The 25,000-nt window shown below is 38.5% G+C and overlaps 1 protein-coding gene across 2 annotated transcripts in view; it reads left to right on the forward strand.

Annotated features, from left to right (window-relative positions):
* The window catches only part of LITAF (lipopolysaccharide induced TNF factor), a 45,722-nt gene that overhangs the window by 7,103 nt on the left and 13,619 nt on the right, over positions 1-25,000 (forward strand). The window contains exon 2 of one of the 2 annotated variants that reach the window (XM_053695227.1): positions 10,528-10,886. The exons of the other annotated variant lie outside the window; for it this stretch is intronic. The gene's annotated coding sequence lies outside the window, so the exon portion shown is untranslated. The remainder of the gene's footprint in view (positions 1-10,527; positions 10,887-25,000) is intronic. 2 annotated transcript variants of the gene reach the window in all.

Raw genomic sequence — 25,000 nt, forward strand, 5'->3', positions numbered from 1 at the left:
TTGTTCTATTTTCCTCCTATTTTTTACTGCCCTAGAAATTATGGAATTCAACATTCCACACAGTGACTCCTGGATCACTGCAGGTGCTCATTTTATATCTGCCAATAGATTCTAGCATTTCTGAGGCAGTAGAAAAAAAACGGTAACATTTAAGGAAAATAGGGCAAATCAAATGACAGTGCATTGCAAAGTTTCGGTTAGATTACGAGTCTTGCGTTATGAGTAAAAAAGAAGCGTTAAGCCTAATAACGCTGCTTTTTTACTACCGCTGGTATTACAAGTCTTGCAGATTTACGGGCACCGCACACTTTTTTGGCCTTACCGCAAATCAACTTACGCAAATTGCGTATAGTCTTTTTTTTCTATGGGACTTCCATAGCACTGGTATTACGAGTTTGTCCTGGGAGGGCAAAAAGTGAGCAGTACACCCTATCACGTCAAGATTCGTACCGCGTTTTAAAGTCAGCAGTTATGAGTTTTACACTACAACGCTGTAGCATAAAACTCACAACTAAAGTGCTAAAAAGTACACTACCACCCCTAAACCCGAGGCCCTCCCGCATCACAAACACTATAATAAAATTATTAACCCCTAATCTGCTGCTCCGGACATCACCACCATTATCATAAACATATTAACCCCTAAACCGCCGCACTCCCGCCTCGCAAACATTAGTTAAATATTATTAACCCCTAATCTGCCGCCCCACTGCTGCCACCTACCTACATTTATTAACCCCTAATCTGCCGCCCCCTACGTCGCCGCCACCACTACTATATTAAATTTATTAACCCCTAAATCTAAGTCTAACCCTAACACCCCCTAACTTAAATATAATTAAAATAAATATAAATAAAAATTACTATCATTAACTAAATAATTCCTATTTAAAACGAAATACTTACCTGTAAAATAAACCCTAAGCTAGCTACAATATAACTAATAGTTACATTGTAGCTAGCTTAGGGTTTATTTTTATTTTACAGGAAAGTTTGTTTTTATTTTAACTAGGTAGAATAGTTACTAAATAGTTATTAACTATTTACTAACTACCTAGCTAAAATAAATACAAATTGACCTGTAAAATAAAATCTAACCTAAGTTACACTAACACCTATCCTAACCCTACAATTAAATAAATTCCCTAAATTAAATAAAATTAACTAAATTCAAAACAATTAGCTAAATTACAAAACCCCCCACTAAATTACAGAAAATAAAAAACAAATTACAAGATCTTTAAACTAATTACACCTAATCTAATAGCCCTATCAAAATAAAAAAAGCCCACCCAAAATAAAAAATAACCTAGCCTAATCTAAACTACCAATAGCCCTTAAAAGGGCCTTTTGCGGGGCATTGTCCCAAAGAAATCAGCTCTTTTACCTGTAAAAAAAAAATATAAACAACCCCCCCAACAGTAAAACCCACCACCCACACAACCAACCCCCCAAATAAAACCCTAACTAAAAAAACCTAAGTTCCCCATTGCCCTGAAAAGGGCATTTGGACGGGCATTGCCCTTTAAAAGGGCATTTAGCTTTATTGCGGCCCAAAGCCCTAACCTAAAAATTAAAACCCACCCAATACACCCTTAGAAAATCCTAACACTAACCCCCGAAGATCCACTTACCGGGAGAAGTCTTCATCCAGGCAGCAAGATGTCCTCAAGGAAGCCGGCAGAAGTTTTCCTCCAGACGGGCAGAAGTGGTCCTCCAGACGTGTAGAAATCTTCACCCAGACGGCATCTTCTATCTTCATCCTTCCAACGCGGAACGGCTCCATCTTCAAGACATCCGGAGCGGAGCATCCTCTTTAATCGATGTCTTCTTGCTGAATGAAGGTTCCTTTAAATGACGTCATCCAAGATGGCATCCCTTAGATTCCGATTGGCTGATAGAATTCTATTAGCCAATCGGAATTAAGGTTGAAAAAATCCTTTTGGCTCATGCAATCAGCCAATAGGATTGAGCTCACATTCTATTGGCTGATTGGAACAGCCAATAGAATGCCAGCTCAATCCTATTGGCTGATTGGATCAGCCAATAGGATTGAAGTTCAATCCTATTGGCTGATTGCATTAGCCAATAGGATTTTTTCAACCTTAATTACGATTGGCTGATAGAATTCTATCAGCCAATCGGAATCTAAGGGACGCCATCTTGGATTACGTCATTTAAAGGAACCTTCATTCAGCAAGAAGACGTCTATTGAAGAGGATGCTCCGCGCCGGATGTCTTGAAGATGGAGCCGTTCCGCATCGGAAGGATGAAGATAGAAGATGCCGTCTGGGTGAAGACTTCTGCCGGCTTCCTTGAGGACATCTTGCCGCTTGGATGAAGACTTCTCCCGGTAAGTGGATCTTCGGGGGTTAGTGTTGGGATTTTTTAAGGGTGTATTGGGTGGGTTTTATTTTTAGGTTAGGACTTTGGGCTGCAATAGAGCTAAATGCCCTTTTAAGGGCAATGCCCATCCAAATGCCCTTTTCAGTGCAATGGGGAGCTTAGGTTTTTTTAGTTAGGGTTTTATTTGGGGGGTTGGTTGTGTGGGTGGTGGGTTTTACTGTTGGGGGGGGGGGTTGTATTTTTTTTACAGGTAAAAGAGCTGATTTCTTTGGGGCAATGCCCCACAAAAGGCCCTTTTAAGGTCTATTGGTAGTTTAGTTTAGGCTAGGTTTTTTTTAAAATTTTTGGTGGGCTTTTTTATTTTGATAGGGCTTTTAGATTAGGTGTAATTAGTTTAAAGATCTTGTAATTTGTATTTTATTTTCTGTAATTTAGTGTTTTTTTTGTAATTTAGCTAATTGTTTTGAATTTAGTTAATTGTATTTAATTTAGGGAATGTATTTAATTGTAGTGTTAGGTGTTAGTGTAGCTTAGGCTAGGTTTTATTTTACAGGTAAATTTGTATTTATTTTAGCTAGATAGTTATGAACTATTTAGTAACTATTTTACCTAGTTAAAATTAATACAAACTTGCCTGTAAAATAAATATAATCCCTAAGATAGCTACAATGTAACTATTAGTTATATTGTAGCTAGCTTAGGGTTTATTTTACAGGTAAGTATTTAGTTTTAAATAGGAATTATTTAGGTAATGATAGTAATTTTGTATTTAGATTTATTTAAATTTAAGTTAGGGGGTGTTAGGGTTAGACTTAGATTTAGGGGTTAATAAATATAATATAGTGGCGGTGACGTTGGGGGCGTCAGATTAGGGGTCAATAAATGTAGGTAGGTGGCGGTGATGTTAGGGGCGGCAGATTAGGGGTTAATAATATTTAACTAGTTTTTGCGATGTTGGAGTATGGCGGTTTAGGGGTTAATATGTTTATTATAGTGGCGGCGACATTGGGGGCGGCAGATTAGGGGTTAATAACATTATGTAGGTGTCGGCGATGTTGTGGGCAGCAGATTAGGGGTTAATAAATATAATGTAGGTGTCGGCGATGTTGGGAGCGGCAGATTAGGGGTTCATAAGTATAATGTAGGTGGCAGCGATGTTGGGGGCAGCAGATTAGGGGTTCAGAAGTATAATGTAGGTGGCGGCGATGTCTGGAGCTGCAGATTAGGGTTAATAAATATAATGTAGGTGTCGGCGATATCGGGGCGGCAGATTAGGGGTTAATATGTGTAAGATTAGAGGTGTTTAGACACGGGGTTCATATTAGGGTGTTAGGTGTAAACATAAAATGTGTTTTCCCCATAGGAATCAATGGGGCTGCGTTACTGAGCTTTACACTGCTTTATTGCAGGTGTTAGGCTTTTTTTCAGCCGGCTCTCCCCATTGATGTCTATGGGGAAATCGTGCACGAGCACGTACAACCAGCTCACCGCTGACTTAAGCAGCGCTGGTATTGGAGTGCGGTATGGAGCACAATTTTGCTCTACGGACACTTCTTGTCTTTTAACGCCGGGTTTCTGAAAATCTGTAATACTAGCGCTGTAGGTAAGTGAGCGGTGACAATAACGTGCAAGTTAGCACCGCACCTCTCATACCGCAAAACTCGTAATTTAGCCGTATATTTTTTTTTTAACACAGAATGGTAAATGTTTTTGTTGTTGGTTTTTTTTTTTTTTAAAAGAAACTTTGCAATGGACTTTCATTATTTGCTTTGCCCTATTTTCCTCCAATTTTCCTGTGTTTTTCCCCCCACTTCCCCTAGAAATGCTAGAATCCATTTTCAAATATACATGAGCTCCTGCAGTGATCCAGCAATCACTGTGTAGAATGTTGCATTCCATCAGTTGGCAGTGAAAAAACACAGGAAGAAAATAAGGCTAGTCGGTGATGGCTGCAGGGGCTTACTGGTAATTGTGTGCTCACGCTGATTTCTAGACAATGTGAATCACATCCTAATAATAGACCAACTGTAAATTATTATGGCAGAGATGCAAGATTCTGTCATGCTCTCCTCATTAACTGCTCAGTGCGAAACGTAAAGGGAACTGTTTTGTAAGACTGCTGTGTATATCCCAAATACTAGGGTTGCCACCATGTCCCGTGTCCTGGAGCTTGCCTCACATTTCCCGGCCCCAGGAGCTTCCTAAACACAACTGCAGGCAGCACAAACTGCAAAGTAAAATCTATATTTATTAAAATAACTTACTGAAAAGTTTGAACTTTCCCTGCTGGCCGGTGTTATAACTAAAACAGTCTCCCCGTGAAGATCTGTTTTCCACTGCTGTTCGGCTATTTCCGTAACCGCATCCCTCCTTGCAGCACTTCCCATCACTCCTTACAGAACCGCCCACCCAGTATTCCTATTGAGCGTGTACCAACAGATTCAGTATCCCCATTAGAGTCTGTATCCCTGTCTCGTCATGCACTTGCTTCCAGCTCCAAACTCCCCTTTCTCACAGTCTAAACTTTAGGGCGTCGCCAGCCGCAATGGGAAGTAAATTAATCAGATGGCTAGCGAAGGACCAAGGGCAGTGTGGCGGTGGGAAAATGGTCAATAGTGACAGATAAGGGGAAGAAAATGAAGGCACCACCAAACACAATTTTGAAGGTGCCCGAGATAATCGAGCTCTGATTTTATTTATATATATATATATATATATATATAATATCTCTATCTATATCTTTTCAGGAACAGCACTCTCGGTTTCTGTAACTTACTTTATTAGTTAACGTTTTCGGGGTTTTCCCCGTCCTCAGACTAAAAGTATATGAGGACGATGGAAACACCGAAAATGTTAACTAATAAAGTAACTTACAGAAATGGAGAGTGCTGTTCCTGAAGAGGTTTATTGGATTTGAGGTTTTGAACTGCACCCCGGCTGTTGCAGGCTTTGTACAAAAGTGAGTGCTGGATCCCACACTTGAGCGTGTGTGTATATGTATATATATATATATATGTGGGTGCGGGTGCATGTGTATGTACCTGTATTAGGGCTGCACGATTAATCTCATGATGCGGGAGTATGCAATTTTTAACCCTGCCCACTATGACGTCACCTATGATGTACAAGAGGGCTTCGCTGTGTCTACATGCGGGTAAGGGGCGTGGCAGTGACTTCAATTGCTGCACCACCATTGTCGAGGTTCCGCTGTGAGGAGCGGGAATGGGGGCAGACTTGGGGCCGTGACGCCTGCCCCGTTATCTGCAGGACCCCAGTCACGTGGCTCGCTTCCAGCGGCTATGCAGGTGCAGAGCTGCGCGAGTCACCAGGCTAAAGGGGCGTGCAGGAACACTAACGGTACCACTGGGAACCGCAGAAAGAAGTTGCAGAGCCGGAACTCTTTAACGGGCGAGAAGGGCCAAGACTTCACCGTCCGCTGCCTGTTGCTCTATTACTTGTTTGTGCTTCTTCCCCTTCTGGATATGGACAACGTGTAGTGAGGGGCTGCACATTACAACCCACAGTAGTGACTGCAGGACGGCAGTGCTGGTATATTATTCTGTAGACCTTCCTGCAGCCGCTACTGTGGGCTGTAATTTGTAGCTCCTCACAACATATATTTTTATTGTGCCTAATGATTCTACTAAGCGGCAGCACTAAGCTTAAGGGGCTGCAGGATCAGATGTGTAAGATGAACTGTCTGTCTTGTGGGGGGCTTGTCCCTGCTAGCTTTGAGTTAATTTTAAAAAATCAGGATATTTCATGGTCAAAATCACGTTTTTCATTTTTTCCCGTATTGCCCAGCCCTAATCTGCATGTATTTATGTGTGTGTGTGCATATGGCGAATGGAAATTTAACAGTGGCGAGTGAAAGTTAATTAATGAATGTTGAGTCTGAAGTTTGGTGACATGTTGTAAGTAGCACATTGTATTTGCGCAATGTACATTCCTATTGCAGCACTGACAAACACTTTTGGGCTCTGTGCTAGAACTATTATCTGGATATAAGGGTATGTTGTTCCTCTAGGGCTCCTTTAGTGCTGACTGTTACTTCTGAGAGGGTAAACAGGGCAGGGAGAGAGAGATTGGAAAGGAAAAGCGAAAGTGCAGATAGAATGATGCATTAAAAAATAAAAAGATTAGTATGAGAATAACATGTAGGTGTATTTGTAAAGTTTCATTAGTTGTTTAACCCCTTAATGACCACAGCACTTTTCCGTTTTCTGTCCGTTTGGGACCAAGGCTATTTTTACATTTTTTCTGTGTTTGTGTTTAGCTGTAATTTTCCTCTTGCTCATTTACTGTACCCACACATATTATATACCGTTTTTCTCACCATTAAATGGACTTTCTAAAGATATCATATATATATTCATCATATCTTTTAATTTACTATAAAAAAATGATAAAATATGAGGAAAAAATGGAAAAAAAAACACTTTGTTACATATCTACAACCACCAAAACACACCCATGCTAAATAGTTTCTACATTTTGTCCTGAGTTTAGAAATACACAATGTTTACATGTTCTTTGCTTTTTTTGCAAGTTATAGGGCAATAAGTACAAGTAGCACTTTACTATTTCCAAACCACTTTTTTTCAAAATTAGCGCTAGTTACATTGGGACACTGATATCTGTCAGGAATACCTGAATATCCCTTGACATGTTTATATTTGTTTTTAGAAGACAACCTAAAGTATTGATCTAGGCCCATTTTAGTATATTTCATGCCACCATTTCACCGCCAAATGCGATCAAATAAAAACAATTGTTCACTTTTTCACATTTTTTTTTCCACAAACTTTAGGTTTCTCACTGAAATCATTTACAAACAGCTTGTGCAATTATGGCGCAAATGGTTGTAAATGCTTCTCTGGGATTCCCTTTGTTCATAAATAGCAGACATATATGGCTTTGGAGTTGCTTTTTGGTAATTAGAAGGCCGCTAAATGCCACACGTGTATTATACCCAGCAGTGCAGAGGTTAATTAGGGAGCTTTTAGGGTTAATTTTAGCTTTAGTGTAGTAGACAACCCAAAGTATTGATCTAGGTCCATTTTGTTATATTTCATGCCATCATTTCACCGCCAAATGCGATCAAATAAAAAAAAAGATTTGCTTTTTCACAAACTTTAGGTTTCTCACTGAAATTATTTACAAACAGCTTGTGCAATTATGGCACAAAAGGTTCTATGAGATCCCCTTTGTTGAGAAATAGCAGACTTATATGGCTTTGGCGTTGCTTTTTGGTAATTAGAAGGCTGCTAAATGCCGCTGCGCATCACATGTGTATTATGGCTAGCAGTGAAGGGGTTAATTAGGTAGCATGTAGGGAGCTTGCAGGGTTAATTTTAGCTTTAGTGTAGAGATCAGCCTCTGGTACTGGCAGTACCCAGTTTAGAATAAAATATATATTTTTTTATATTTTTTCTGTAGTGTAGCTTGCCCCCCCCCCCCCAAGACCAACCCCCCATCCCCTACCAGATCCCTTAGATAATTTTTATTTTATTTTTTTATCCCCCCTCTCTGCCACTTTTTGTAAAATCTTTTTCTGCAGTGTAGCGGTTCCCGCCCGCCCCCCCCCCCCCCCGTGCATGCGCGAGCGTCCGTGCGTGCCCCCCCTCCACATCACACGGCCCATCGATGGCCACCCACCCGCCTCCCAGACTGGCTCCCACTAACCAAAGATACCGGCCATCGATGTCCGGTGCAGAGAGGGCCACAGAGTGTCTCTCTCTGCATCGGATGGCCAAGGAAAGTTATTGCAGGATGCCTCGATATCAAGTCATCACTGCAATAACCGGAAAGTGGCTGGAAGTGATCAGGATCGCTTCCACCGCTTTCCAAGAATAAGGACGTACGCCATACGTCCTCGGTCGTTAAGTGTATTTTTTTTTTGGGACGTACGGCGTATGTCCTTGGTCCTTAAAGGGACAGTATACACTCATTTTCATATAACTGCATGTAATAGACACTACTATAAAGAATAAGATGCACAGATACTGATATAAAAATCCAGTATAAAATGGTTTAAAAGCTTACTTAGAAGCTTTCAGTTTAGCTCTGTTGAAAAGGTAGTTGGAAAGCCCACTGCAAGTGAGAAATAAGACCCTCCCCCCCTCCCCCTTCTTTTGCATATGAAAAGACCCTTTACACAAACAGGAGCAAGCTGGAGAAGGTAGCTGACGGTATTCACATAAAACTTTGGGGCTTGGTTAGGAGTCTGAAAATCAGAGCAATGTTATTTAAAAATAAGCAAAACTATACATTTATTTAAAAAAACAACTTTATGGGCTATATAAATAGATCATCTACAAAACATTTATGCAAAGAAAAAATGATTGTATAATGGCCATTTAAGGGGTTAAATATTGACAAAATAAGTGTTAAGTTTTAGTCTCTCTAAAACAATGGGAGCTGCCATGTTGTTACTTAGGTTACCTTCTCTGCTGGCCAATTAGAGACAGTTATAAATAGGTAACTAGAGTGTGCAGCCAATAGCTGTGTGGAATTTGCGCTTCCATTTATAACAGGAACTGAAAAGCTCACAATTTCAGAATGGAATAAAAAGAAAAGGGGACAAAATAAATAATGAAAGTATATTGCAGATTTTTATTTATTTATGTGATTTATCATTTTATATTACCATCTCAAAGTGTTTAATGTCCCTTTAAGAGAGAATGGAGAAAAAGAGTGAAGAGATATGAGAGAGGGGAAATAAATAGTGTAAAGATAAGATATGGCCTGAGAGAGAAGGGAGAGGGTAAAAAGAGATTTAAGAGAGAGTTGAGAAAGATAGTTAAGAGCGAGAAGGGAGAGATGATAATTATTAAAAACAAATCCCCAGGTTTGCTATGACCTTCCATGACTGTCAGCACTCTGTGTTCAACAACTTCCTTTTTCTATCCAGCTGTTGTCTTCCCTAGAACATCTAGTTGATTTCTCTAACTGCTATTAACTTATTTTAACATATATATATACATACATACACACACACACACACACACACACACACACACACACACACACACACACACACACACATATACACATATACACACACATACACACACATATATATATATATATATATATATATATATATATATATATATATATATATATATATATATATATATATATATATATATATATATATATATATATATATATATATATATATATATATACATATATATACAATGAATTGCTGAAGTTTAAACCGAGCATCAGAATGGGGAAGAAAGAGGATTTAAATGACTTTGAACGTGGCATGGTTGTTAGTGCCATACGTGCTCTAGAGTTTACAGAGAATGGCCTGAAAAAGATAAAATATCCAGTGATTGGCAGTTGTGTGGACGAGAATGCCTTGTTAATGTCAGAGGTCAGCGGTGAATGGGCAGACTGGTTCAAGATGATATTAAAGGGACACTGAAGCCACATTTTTTCTTTCATGATTCAGACAGAGCATGCAATTTTAAGCAACTTTCTCATTTACTCCTATTAGCAAATGTTCTTCATTCTCTTGGTATCTTTATTTGAAAAGCAAGAATGTAAGTTTAGATGCCGGCCCATTTTGGTGAACAACCTAGGTTGATCTTGCTGATGGGTGGATAAATTCATCCACCAAAAAAAGTGCTGTCCAAGGTTCTGGACTTTATTTTTCAAATAAAGATAGCAAGAGAACAAAGAAAAATTGATAATAGGAGTAAATTAGAAAGTTAGCAAAAACAACCCAATGGCACTACTATAAGGATGAGAGGGAATTGGCTGTTAAATTAATTAACTACCGTAGAGGTACCGGTTTGTACCACTAGAGTATGTGATAAGTTATACCGCCTTAGGTGCTGTGTACAAGTCTGCAAAAAAATGTACACATGGGAAGCACTCATATTCCCTTTTGGAATTTGAGTGCTTCCCATGTGTACATTTTTTTGCAGTCTTCTACTGCTTTCCAGTAAACTGTATTCAGTACACAGCACCTAAGGCGGTATAACTTATCACATACTCTAGTGGTACAAACCGGTACCTCTAAGGTAGTTAATGCTGGGGATGTAATGGTGTGGGAGATATTTTCTTGGCACACTTTGGGCCCCTTAATACCAATTGAGCATCGTTAAAACGCCATGGCCTATCTGAGTATTGTTGCTGACCATGTCCATCCCTTTATGACTACAGTGTACCTATCTGATGGCTACTTCCAGCAGGATAAAGCACCATGTCACAAAGCTCAAATAATCTCAAACTGGTTTCTTGAACATGACAATGAGTTCACTGTACTCCAATGGCCTCCACAGTCACCAGATCTCAATCCAATAGAGCACCTATGTATGTGTTGGAACAGAAGATTTGCATCATGGATGTGCAGCTGACAAATCTGCAGCAACTGCGTGATGCTATCATGTCAATATGGACCAAAATCTCTGAGGAATGTTTCCAACACCTTGTTGAATCTATGCCACAAAGAATTAAGGCAGTTCTGAAGGCTAATGGGGGTCCTACTCGGTACTAGCAAGGTGTACCTAATAAAGTAGCCGGTGAGTGTAACTATATACACACGTATTTATATATCTATCTATATCTGTGTGTGTGTGGGTGTCTGGGGGGGGACCCCTCATTATGTATTTAGCTAAAAATAGATACAATTGTTTGGGCTTGGAGCATCATGGGGCATTAGATTTCTCAGTGCAATGCTACATGTACCACTGTTTACACAGAAATCATTGCAGTCTATAATGATACATATTTTGAGCTGATTAGGTCTTAAGTGATATTGATCAGTTTAACATCTCAGCGATAGTGTGTGGTCAGCTGTCTTCAAGTCAGATGAGTTTTTGCAAGATTTTTCCAGTTACTGTGAGCAGGAGTTTAAGGAAGTGCTATGTCTACAACTGCTGCAGCAACATCAGCATGATCTCAGCTGCAATACAATATCAGCATTTAAAGTGACACGAAACACCCACTCGGGTGTTACACATAGGTAATAAGTAGATATAACAGCATTCTCACTCTTGCAGTCCTCGCCTCCTGTTTCTCAACCTCATACTCTTCTAGATTGTAAGCTCCCACGGGAATAGGGCCCTCAATTCCTCCTGTATGTGTTTGTCAAAATGTATCTTGTCTCTTACAAATTTTACATCATTGTTTTATTTAAATGAACTGTACCCATGGACAGCGCTGCAGAATATGTTGGCGCTTCATAAATAAAGTATAATAATAATAGTGCAATAACAGGATTTTTTTATTTCAGCATAATGCAGCAGCCTTTAAAGGGACAGTCTACACCAGAATATTTATTGTTTAAAATATAGATAATCCCTTTATTACCCATTCCCCAGTTTTGCATAACCAACACAGTTATATTAACATACGTTTTTAATATACGCTATCTTTAGTTAACTTGTTTAACTTCTATTTCTCTTCTAGCAATTCAATATCAAATTATTTCTCGGCGGCCCGTATTTCTTTGATCATAAAGAAAGGTAAGGACCCGGAGGATCCTGGGTCTTATAGACCCATTTCTGTTCTAAATGCAGACTATAAACTATTGACCGCCATTGTCTCGTCTAGGTTGGCCAACTTACTGGATAAAGTCATTCATCCAGACCAAACAGGGTTTATGAAGGATAGGAATTCTCTTAAGAATATTCGTAAAGTAACCTCTTTTTTGGACTTTGCTTGGAACTTAGACCCTAAGAGTGATGACTTTAAGAAGATCAGCTCTGCAGCAATCCTCACGGTAGATGCGGAGAAGGCCTTTGATGCAGTGAATTGGAATGATCTATTTTCAGCGCTAGAACGATTTGGATTCAAGAATCAGTTTTTAGAATTTATCAGGAACTTATATAAAAATCCCATCTCATTTCTCTGCATCAATGGCCATTCTTCTCCATATATATCGCTTAAAAGGGGGACTCGGCAAGGATGCCCCCTTTCTCCGCTGCTCTTCAATTTGGCATTGTAGCCGTTTGCCATTTTACTAAGGGATAGTTTACCCGGGATTCCTCTGGGTTCTTCCAAGTTAAAAACTCTTCTCTATGCGGACGACCTATTGATTTTTTTGGATAATGCAAAATATACTATTCCCTAAGTGTTGCAGTTATTTAAATCTTTTTCCTTTTCTCAGGGTATAAAATTAATTATGACAAGAGTGAACTCCTTTGGTTACATAGGAATGGTGCTAAGTGGGTAGATCACCCCTTCAAAGTGGTGGAGTCTTTTCGGTATTTAGGTATCATCTTGCATAGAAATCCTGCAAAGTGGTATAAATTAAATTTCTCCTACATTGGTGTATCCGGTCCACGGCTTCATCCTTACTTGTGGGATATTCTCAATCCCTACAGGAAGTGGCAAAGAGAGCACACAGCAGAGCTGTCCATATAGCTCCCCTCAGGCTCCGCCCCCCCAGTCATTCTCTTTGCCGCTCTAACTAGTAGCATCTCCACGGGGGTGGTAAAGAGTATGTGGTTCCACCGTTTCCTCTTCTCCCCCGGCTAGTAGCCAGGATCAAACAGGAGAAGGCTTCGGTAATTCTAATAGCTCCTGCGTGGCCACGCAGGACTTGGTATGCAGACCTGGTGAATATGTCATCGGTTCCACCATGGAAGCTACCTTTGAGACAGGACCTTCTAATCCAAGGTCCATTCCAACATCCAAACCTAGTTTCTCTGCAACTGACTGCTTGGAGATTGAACGCTTAATTCTAGCTAAGCGTGGGTTCTCTGAATCAGTTATAGATACCCTGATCCAGGCTAGAAAACCTGTTACTAGGAAAATTTACCATAAGATATGGCGGAAATATCTTTGTTGGTGCGAATCCAAGGGTTACTCGTGGAGTAAGATTAGGATTCCAAGGATTCTATCTTTTCTCCAAGAAGGATTGGAGAAAGGTCTGTCAGCTAGTTCCCTAAAAGGACAGATATCTGCTTTGTCTGTCTTGTTGCACAAGCGTCTGGCAGCCGTGCCAGATGTTCAGGCGTTCGTACAGGCTTTAGTCAGAATCAAGCCTGTCTACAGACCTGTGGCTCCTCCATGGAGTCTAAATTTAGTTCTCTCAGTTCTTCAAGGGGTTCCGTTTGAACCTCTACATTCCATAGATATTAAGTTACTATCTTGGAAAGTTTTGTTTTTGGTTGCTATTTCTTCTGCTAGAAGAGTTTCTGAATTGTCTGTTTTGCAGTGTAATTCACCCTATCTGGTGTTTCATACAGATAAGGTCGTTTTACGTACCAAGCCTGGTTTGCTTCCAAAAGTGGTTTCCAATAAGAATATTAACCAGGAAATAGTTGTTCCTTCTCTGTGTCCTAATCCAGTTTCTAACAAGGAACGTCTATTACACAATCTTGATGTGGTTCGTGCTTTGAAGTTTTATCTAAAAGCAACTAAAGACTTCAGGCAAACATCGTCCCTGTTTGTCGTCTATTCTGGCAAGAGGAGAGGTCAAAATGCGACTGCGACCTATCTATCTTTCTGGCTGAAAAGCATCATCCGGTTGGCCTATGAGACTGCTGGAAGGCAGCCTCCTGAACGAATGACAGCTCACTCTACTAGAGCTGTGGCTTCCACATGGGCTTTCAAGAATGAGGCTTCTGTTGAACAGATCTGTAAGGCAGCGACTTGGTCTTCACTGCATACATTTGCCAAATTTTACAAATTTGATACTTTTGCTTCTTCGGAGGCTATTTTTGGGAGAAAGGTTTTACAAGCAGTGGTGCCTTCCGTTTAGGTTACCTGACTTGTTCCCTCCCTTCATCCGTGTCCTAAAGCTTTGGTATTGGTTCCCACAAGTAAGGATGAAGCCGTGGACCGGATACACCAATGTAGGAGAAAACAGAATTTATGTTTACCTGATAAATTTTTCTCCTACGGTGTATCCGGTCCACGGCCCACCCTGGCATTTGGTCAGGTTTAAATTTTATTTTTGTAAACTACAGTCACCACTGCACCCTATGGTTCTCCTTTTTCTCCTAACCGTCGGTCGAATGACTGGGGGGGCGGAGCCTAAGGGGAGCTATATGGACAGCTCTGCTGTGTGCTCTCTTTGCCACTTCCTGTAGGGATTGAGAATATCCCACAAGTAAGGATGAAGCCGTGGACCGGATACACCGTAGGAGAAAGAAATGTATCAGGTAAACATAAATTCTGTTTTTCTGCCGATTTTGTTGAAAATTAAAAATGAACTAGAAAATTGGTCTTCTCTCCCAATTTCCTTATCAGCAAGAGTTAATTTAATTAAAACGATTATTCTTCCAAAGATTTTATATCTCTTACAAAATCTCCCGTTACTATTGACCAATAGAGATATCCATGACTTACAGTCTTGGCAATCCAAATTTATCTGGGGCAATAAAAAACCAAGGATTAGCTTGATCAGACTGATGCAAAAACGGTCACATGCAGGTTTAGCCTTGCCACACTTTAGATTATACAACTGGGAGTGTTTAGCCAAGTTAGCTTTTGATTGGATTACTGAGTCAAATAAGTTTGTTTTGTTGGAGTTAGAATCATTTTTGATTTCTCCCTTTGCATTAAAAGATATCCTCCATTGTCCTTTGAAAAGTCTACCGTTAAATATATGTAAATTGATTTCTTTTAAAAATGTCATCATGGCGTGGCATAAAATATGTTGGGTTTTGAAAATCTCACCAGTATTTTCAGAGTTTTTCCCGATAGTAGGTAATCCTGAATTCATGCCAGGTATTAGAGAGTTTTTAGACTTTGGGCAGAAGTAGGATTGGTTTATATCCATCAGTTATTCAACTCTAACCAACTGCTTACGTCAGAGTTATTGTTTCAGAAATTCAATTTACCTAGTTCGAATCTGTATGCCTATTTCCAGCTACGGCATTATGTATTTATTCAGAAGTGGGACACTGCAGTATTCCTTGATTGGATTGACATTAAGAGTATAATCCGCTAATTTTCGCTAGGTCGTTCTTCAATATCTTTGATTTACGACATTCTTTTGGCTAAACAGGGGGAATTATTTACAGATAAATTTATATAATTTTTGGAAAAGGTATTTCCCGCAACTAGAGAATAGAATTGAGCGAAGTTTTCTGGAGCTAGAAAAGTTACAGATTTCTGTTTCATGGACAGAAGCCCATTTTAAATTAATTAATAACTATTATCTCGCCCCTGATAAAATGTCCAGATTTTATCCGACTCAAGCTTTTTGTTGTCCGCGTTGCTCTTTTGAAAAGGCTGACATCTTTCATATGTTCTGGTCTTGTCCTAAAGTGCAACAGTTTTGGCAAAAGATCAGGTTTTGGTATGGCAAGTTGTACAAAGATTTAGGCCTGTTTTCTGCTGAAGAGATATTTCTTCTAACAAATTCAGACCTACGACCGAATCGGCCGATAAAGATATTAAATACAATTATTTTGACAGCAGGACAGTTAATAGCTAAGGGCTGGAAGAGTCATGTAGCTCCGAGTTTTTCTTGTTTCCTTAAAGAAATTCAATTCCAGATCTTATTCGAATCTTTCCACACTAAATTTTTAGTGGATAGTAGGGTAAGAATCTTTCTTCTGGATTGGCTTCCGCTAATTAAGTCTTATCCTCTCCCTATTCAAAGACGTATTTTACTGCCTTTCTTAAATTCTATAGCCTTTCTAGAGTTGGTTATACTTGAGTTGTTCCTTCCAGCTTGGGTAACTGGTTTTCGTGAGATAATTATTTGAGACTCGAAGTGGGGGATAAGAATATTTTCCGGTAACACCTACAGTTGCGTATTACCGGTGGGGGGAGGATGGGATGATAACTTTTTTTTTTTTTTTTGTTTAATTGCAAAAGTTGAAAAACCCCAACAGTGAATACTCTAAGCCCTTATTTTTGGGTAAAAGGAAATATTTTAGAGTAAAAATAGGTCAAGAGTTATGCTAGGATATGCACGTAGTTTTATTTTGCCCTGTGTATGTGGCTATACGCTTAATTTACAATGTCTGGTATATTGGTATTTTTTGTTCTGCATTTTTTCTTTCTTTTCCTCTCTCTCTCGCCCTGTATGGCTATTTTGTTTATCCTGCATATCTGTATACCCTGTTGGATTAATAAAATAAAGTAAAAAAAATAAATATACGTTTTACCTCTGTGATTACCTTGTATCTAAGCCTCTGCAGACTGCCACCTTATTTCAGTTCTTTTGTCAGACTTGCAGTCTAGCCAATAAGTGCTGACTCCACATGTGTGAGCACAGTGTTATCTATATGACACACATGAACTAATACCCTCTAGTGGTAAAAAAACTGTCTAAATGTATTCAGATAAGAGGCGGTCTTCAAGGTCTAAGAAATTAGCATATGAACCTTCTAGGTTTAGCTTTCAACTAAGAATACCACGAGAACAAAGCAAACAGGAAAGTTGTTTAAAATTGCATGCCCTGTCTGAATGAATGAAAGTTTATTTTGGACTAGACTGTCCCTTTAAACAACGCGATAACATTGTTTTCATGTGAGCTTACAATGCATTATAATAGTATGTTATGACATTAGAGCAGATAGTTTTATACATAATATATACAGGTTCATTTTATTAATTATTTCTGTGCCCCCTCCGTTTGTGTATTCATTCACCCCCCGCCTTCCCTTTCATTCCGTTCTCTTTCTCTCATGCCAGAGCAACTGTTTACACATCACTGTCTCTTTGCTCACTCCTGTACCTGCAAATGAAAGCAAACGTTTTTTAAAAAGGTGTGGAGACTGAAAAAAAACAGATCACTACTTATTATGTAAATGTACTTAGTTTAAATGAGAGAGAGAGAGCTAGCTCATTGTGTAGTTCATTAACAAATCTAGACAGGCCCGAAGGCTTGTTTTCCCACAGAAAACCTCTGAATTACATTGTTTCCAATGCAGCAAAGGATTCTGGGTAAGATATGCAAATTAAGTACACAATGAGACACCTTTTTACTTCAGTCTGCTTTTCAGCAGATTCCCTTTACGCCAAAGTATTGCTGTTCACACAGCTTATAAACTTAGCTAGGGTTAGTGCAGTTATTCATATTGTGTGTAGTGGAGGATTTTAAACTCACCTTTTATCTCCCCCTAATTTAAAATGTTGTTATATATGTGTTGTGTGATTGTTTTATTAGGTTTATAATGCTGTTTAGCATTTAAAGTCTTAATTTCAAAGCTTTAAAAATAATGTATTAGGTGTTACTTATGCCAATTTTGAGAGGGGCCTGGAACCTAACTCCCTCACTTCCCATTGACTTACATTATAAATTGGGTTTCAATTTACAACAGTTTCAATTTACAACCATTCCTTCTGGAACCTAACCCCGGCGTAAACTGAGGGCTACCTGTATACAGAAATATCTCTGAACATTTTAGACTTTTAGTTCTGGGTTACGAAATGAAAAGGGCATTGGTTAACCTCCAGTGTCATGTATTCCCTATAAATTCCAAACCTGAGCTTGTTGTATTAGTATGATACGGTCAGATTTTGTACAAGTGATTGAGTTTTTACAAATTGTATCAAAATAACTAAACAAATTATTAAAGGGACATGAAACCCAATTTTTTCGCTTCATGACTCAGACAGAGCATACATTTTTAAACAACTTTTCAATTTACTTATATTGTTTCATTCTCTTGGTATCCATTGTTGAAGTAGCAATGTACTACTGGGATCTAGCTAATGACAACAGGCTTATATGAGCAGAAACCAATCACCAGCTAGCTCCTGACCCTACCTAGGTATGCTTTTCAACAAAGAATACCAAGAGAACTAACTAACCCTTTCATGACAGGGTCATTTTGTCTACATCTGAACAACGTTCCAATGTAGACAAATTGAAATCCCGTGATGGTGCACGTGATCGCGATATTTCAATGATGGGATCGGGTCAGAGGGGCGTCCCTCTGAACTAGGCACGCCCTCCAGACCGCGATCCCATCCAAGAAGCGCCGTCTGCTTCAGGACAGCCAAACGGCTCGGACGTTCTATTTCATCCTAACGGCGATAAAGCCCGGCGCGGTTAGGACGGAATAGAACGGGGCGTTAAAATTGTATGTTTTATCTGAATCATGATGGGGAAAATGTTGGGTTTCATTTCTCTAAACATTCTGTTAATGTGAAAAGTCTGTTTGATTCATAATTACATAGTAATGTAGTCTGGAAAAAAAAGACTTAAAAGTCCATCAATTACAACCTTTCACACATTCCTGTTACTACTGTTAATCCAAAACATGGGGAAAAAATTAAAGGGATAATAAACCCACATTTTTTTCTTTCATGATTCAGATAGAGCAGCAATTTTAAGCAACTTTCTATTTTACTCCTATTATCAATTTTCTTTGTTCTCTTGCTATCTTTATTTAAAAAGCAGGAATGTAAAGCTTCGGAGCCGGACCATTTTTTGTTCAGAACCTGGGTTATGCTTGCTTATTGGTGGCTAAATGTAGCCATCAATAAACACGTGGTATCCAGGGTGCTGAACCTAAAATGGGCAGGCTACTAAGCTTTACATTCTTGCTATTTAAATAAAGATACCAAGAGAATGAAGAAAAAATTATAATTAGGAGTAAATTAGAAAGTTGCTTAAAATTGCTAAGAAGTGGATGTAGAGTGGCGCTCTAAGCAGAGCTCCAAAAGTCAAAGGGTTAAATACAGACTTATAAGCTGAAAATTGCTCAAGGTAAATCTATTTAATAAAACTCAATAGTTATTCAAATGGCAAAAATATATAATTTAATTCAATGATAAAAACAAATTCAATAACATTTCATATTTAAGTACTCTAAAATGAGTAAGCACTAAGAAAATAAAAATAAAATTCTCAAATAATTAATTCAAGATGTGGTCACATCATTAAAACTAAAACATACAAAACTAAACACTCAGAAAAAGATATCTAAAAGTATAACAATGTGCTATCTCAATAAATGTACACTCAATTCTCATAGAACAAATGCAATATATCAACATAAAAATAACTAGATAAAGTTAGAATAGTCTTATGACAAAGCAGGAGCGTATGCACAAGCAGGGGTTAGCAGTCTCAAATTGATCATATAAATACAAGACTAGCAAATTAGTTTGTCTTAGTATAGCTTTGATGGTCACGGTATACAAGTTTATGCAAGCGGTTAGTTCATAGCCTATTGTCTTATGTGAATAAAGTTTTTTTTAATTGGATTCCCAATTAGATACTGTAGGTTAGCTGTCTCCAAAGCATATGTCTTGGCCACAAGTAAGTTTTTAAACTGACCGGTCAGTCTGTGTTTCCTTACCGGATCCAAGGGCGGCTCTTGTGCTGTTTAAAACGTACCTGACAGACTTCTCGGCTGTTGGTTAAGATTTCTGACACACTCGTCAGCTGTAGGCTCCTCACGCTGAGTTCCTTGTGACTCCCAAGCGTGTCCACAGCGTCTTCACTGTCAGCGTGTACGTTAAGTCACCTGACCCAATCCACCAATCGGAGTCTTTAGAAAGTGTTCTTTTTTCAAAAAGACAAAGATCAAAATTTCTGAAATCCAAACAATGTAGTATAGTGTTATACTCTGTAATCCTGGTATGCAAGTCACTTCTACGTGTTTCGGCACTGGGTGCCTTTATCAAGATGACTTGCTAATGAATAAATTCTTCTTTTTAAAGGGTTGTGTTATACCGCCTTTTTTAACCCTTAAAGTGCCGTTTTAAACAACTGTTGGTCTTACAAATTCATTCACATTGTCATACGAACTAGTTGAAGATATGTTTCATTAGTCGTTATATTGCATTCTACTAAATAACAATACAAATTCATAATCTTAGTAAGTGAAGCAAAGACACATAGTAAGTCATTACTCTATTATTCCCAATATGATAAATTCAAAATCAAATCAAATAGCAACAACTTCTTAATACTATTAGTTATTTTATACAGTAGATACATTTTATATAAATATTTTTTTAGGCCAACTATAGGGTTCATAAAGGAGTAGCATTTAGTAATAGAAATGTATATTATTTAAAAAGCTTTCGTTACAATTTAAGTCTAACTTGCTACATAGTGGTTCCTGGTATCCTTTAATTCAAAGCAAGTGGTGTGAGAATAGTGCGCTAGGTGTTAATTTATAAGTATCAAACTCCTTAGAAAGATAATTAGATCCTTCAATCTAAAAAATATACTAAAAGAGAAATTTGGGGGTGTAAGGGCGCTCAAAGCTAAAGATACCTAATGGCCGTGTATTAAGTGATTGTTCAAAGAGTAAATCTATAAATGCTAATGAAAATATATGTATATACAAAAATCAAACATAGAAAAAGTAAGGAAAATATTATCATTTAATAATACATTAAATTAGACAATATCATTAAATAGACCTAAAAAAATAAGTAAACAGATTTTTAGAGACGTCTCTTATAAAAATTCATTAAAAGAAACTGATACCAATATCACTAATAAAATGACATTAGTTGTTTACAGAGTTTACAGAAAATTGAGATATTTGTGTCTTTTTAAGAGACTTAAATTGCTTCTGACTTTCAGAAGAAGTATATATTACTATTTCCTGTAGTCTCTGTAAACTTATGTTAAAAATATCTAAAAAACGACTTGACAAATATATCTGTATGTATCAGAGTTCACATATAAAAACACTTCAAATTTAAAACACTGCAAAGTTGTTCATATACGAACTTGAGCATATATTAGGAATGTGAAAAGTCCGCTGTGACCAACATTGGGATTTGATGTTTTAAGTCAAGTAAAGTCTCGGTAATAAAGCTGTGCACTATTAAGTATCTGTTGGCGTTAGATAATCCTCATATGAGATTCCTGTCAAAGATCGTACCTTAAGTTTTTTTCTTTCAAGGCAGCAGGGTATCCTATGCGTCCTGCGGTATCTCTCAGTTGTTGAATTCCTCGTGTCTTCAGCGTCTTACGTAACACCCGGTACTCTAGGGGCTCGACTAGCGCCTACCAATCAGCACTCAGAAAACTCGTCTCGAGTCTGCCTATCTGTTCCGACCTTTATGTCCCACAGATAGTATGTTCAAAGCGATATTGTAGATCCAACTGGTTTAGTGTATATAGTTATAAACACCATTTCTTTGTAGTACAAACTTCACCTGCCCTTATTGCTTGCACACGCAAGTTCTCTTATATGTTCTATAGCAAAACAACAGTAATATATAAATGCTATTTAAAGCAGCCTGAGAATTATATACAGATACATTTCTTAAGTTATACTGGTTTTGGAGCCGGGAGAAAGTATTTTTATATAGATATGGAGAATAACCCAACACATTAGAACCCATGGGGTAAAATTCTAGTAGCCAGTGGCTCGCTGGTTCCTGGGTTTGTCGAGCCCTGTGCTAGATGCAAAAGAAGGGGTCTTCTGTGGTTAAATGTGATGATGGATGAGAAAGTGGGAGACCAGAGATACAGATAGGGTTTTGTGCCCTCAAAGCCTTAGTTTGGACAGCTCCGCTCTGGAATATTGTTTGCTTTTACATTTATCATTGTAGAGCCTCATCATTAAAGGGACAGTATATACCATGAGAGTTTAAAGGGACAGCAAAGTCATAATTAGACAATGATTTAGACAGAACATGCAGATTTTAAACAATTTTCCAATTTACTTCTATTATTTAATTTGCTTCCTTCTCTTGTTATCCTTTGCTGAAAGGTTTATCTAGGCAAGCTCATGAGCACCAAAGAACCTAGGTTCTAGCTGCTGATTGGTGGCTGCATAAATATACTAATTGTCATTGGGTCACCCATGTGTTCAGTTAGAAACCTGTAGTGCATTGCTTCTCCTTCAACAAATGATACCAAGAGAATGAAGCACATTTGATAATAGAAGTAAACTGGAAAGTTGTTTAAAATGGTATGTTCTGCCTAAATCATGAAAAAAAAGTTAGGTTTCATGTCCCTTTTAATATAAAATGTTTAGTTATAGTTATTAAAACAACTTTGTAATATTCTCTCATTAATTATTTTGCCCCCTTTGCATTTAACTTAGCTCTAAAAATGATAGGCTTGAACATATTGGCCGCTGCTAGCCTTTTGCAATTACTAGACTGTGCTTTTCCTACTCTATACCACAATGATGCAAGTTGTTTTGCAGTACAAATAGACTTTTGTGCTCACATTCTAAAGGGGAAAATACAATTTGCATCCTCTCCCAGACTGACCGACCCTGCAATGCCGTCTTGTTTGAGTATGAAAATGCACAAGAAAACATGCACAGACCTGTCAGTGATTACGTAGCCCATGGGGATGGTTAGTGCACCGCTGAAGAACACTGAGCCCATGCGATAGGCCAGGATTGTTCTACTGTAATTAACTTGTAGCTTTTCACTAAGGCTGTATTTTTTCTAATTACAGGGCAGTTCGTTTTGTGAGACACTAACACATATTTACTTCACATAAACTACATCTAGTAATAGGAATGAAAATGTAATTCGACCACGTGTGGGTATTTCCGACAGTTCTGTACAATGTTTATAGTAATTGCACTCAAGCTGATTGATCCTAAAGGGTCACTATAACATACAGTCTGCCATGATCTGCTGACTGAAGAAGCTCGTCTCCATTCCAGATGTAAACTTCAATTCTGCTTCCAAACATCTGTATTGTGAGCAAAGCAATTCCTGTTGTGTTTGTAAGAAAAGTGAGGGGGGGCGAGGAAATCTAGTCTGACATTCCTTTCTAAATGTTTTGCTGCCTGGAATATTTAAGCTGTGACACTTACTATTTAATATATATATTGTGTATGTGTGTAATATAAATATAAAGATACAAATGTTTTTATTTGATAACCTCCCCTGTGCTACTAGAGAACGTCATTACCTCAGTATTTTCACCACGCAAATCACAGGAGCTTGTGGTCTTGGCACAGGAAGCACACGCTGTGGGTTCCCTTGGGTGGCACTGAAGGGTAAAAGTGAGGAAGTGTTTTCAGCTGTTTGACCTATTGTTGCAGACATATAACAAAAAACTTTGCACTTGAATTTGTGGTCATGTTACTATATGGTTGACACACAATTCAGGCAGAGCTAAAAAAAAACACATTATGCTTAACCAGTAAGATCTGCACATCAGAATTTTATGGGACATAGAAATCATGATAAAGCATACCGTTTTAAAAAACATAGAGCATATTGGGGTAAGCTCAGGGATGTGCATGTGTTGGGAGCTCTTTTTGCAGTGTTTGTTAGAGATGTTATACAGATAGTACTCAAGACACATTTTTTTATATATATAAATATGTATGTATACAGTCATGGCCAAAAATATTGGCACCCCTGTATTTCTGTCAGATAATGCATCACTTCGCCCAGAAATTGTTGCATTCTCATGTTTATTTCTCTTGTTTGTATTGGTATGACACAAAAAAGTGGAGAAAAAAGCCAAATCTGACACATTCCACGCAAAACTCCAAAAATGGACTGGACAAAATTATTGGCACCCTCAATTTAATATTTGGAGCACACCCCTTGGAAAAAATAACTGAAATCAATCACTGTAACCATCAATGAGTTTCTTGCACCTCTCTACTGGAATTTTGGACCTATTTTCTTTTGCCAACTGCTCCAGGTCTCTCAGATTGTGGAAGGTTTTTCTTTTCCCAACTGCTGTTTTGAGATCTCTCCACAGGTGTTCTATGGGATTGAGATCTGGACTCATTGCTGGCCAGTTCAGTACTCTCAAGCGCTTTGTCTTAAACCATTTCGGGGTGCTTTTTGACGTGTGCTTTGGTCATTGTCCTGCTTTAAGGCCCATGACCTCTGACGGAGACCCAACTTTCTGACACTGGGCCCTACATTGCCCACAGAATTCTTTGGTAGTCTTCAGATTTCATAACGCCATGCACACAGTCAAGACATCCAGTGCCTGAAGCAGCAAAGCAACCCCAAAACAGTGAACCTCCACCATGTTTGACTGTATGGACTGTATTATTTTCTTTAAAACCCTCATTTCTTTTTCTGAAAACAGTAGAATGATGGGCTTTAACAAAAAGCTGTGATTTTGTTTAGTCTGTCCACAGCACATTTTCCCAAAAGGATTTTGACTTCCTCAGGTGAGTTTCGGCAAACTCCAATCTGGCTTTTTTATGTTTTTGTGTCAGCAGTGGGGTCCTCCTGGGTCTCCTACCATAGCGCCCCTTTTCATTCAGATGGTGACATATAGTGTGAGCTGACACATTTGTACCCTGTGCTGTATCTTATAAGAGGCGCTGGACCCAGGGGCACATCCGGTCTTGAGAACACTCTTTGGGACACTTTCCAAACTCACTCGCAGAGATAAGGCACTAGGAAAATTCACAATTGTGTAATATGCCAGTAAAAGGAGAGCCCAAATAATACTGTACTCACAAGATAAGTTACAAGTGTTCAGCCTGTTTATTGTAGATCGAGTAAACAACTCCTTCATAAAAAGTATTCACTTGTTTTATTGTCCAACGCGTTTCAAAGGTGTTAAACCGTCTTTCTTAAGAGCTTAAAGTTTTACCTTGTGCCTGAAGCTCAGCTTTAATTTGTCTGGAAGTTAATTGAGGTTCTTTATCCACCAATCGAACAATCCTTTGTTGCAATCTTTGATCAATTTTTCTCTTTAGTCCACGTCCAGGGAGATTAGCTATAGTGCCATGGGCTGTAAACTTCTTGACAATATTGCGCACAGTGGACACAAGAACATTAAGATCTCTGGAGATGGACT

Source organism: Bombina bombina, chromosome 11 (genome assembly GCF_027579735.1).
Source record: "Bombina bombina isolate aBomBom1 chromosome 11, aBomBom1.pri, whole genome shotgun sequence".
NCBI classification, from domain to species: Eukaryota; Metazoa; Chordata; class Amphibia; order Anura; family Bombinatoridae; genus Bombina; species Bombina bombina.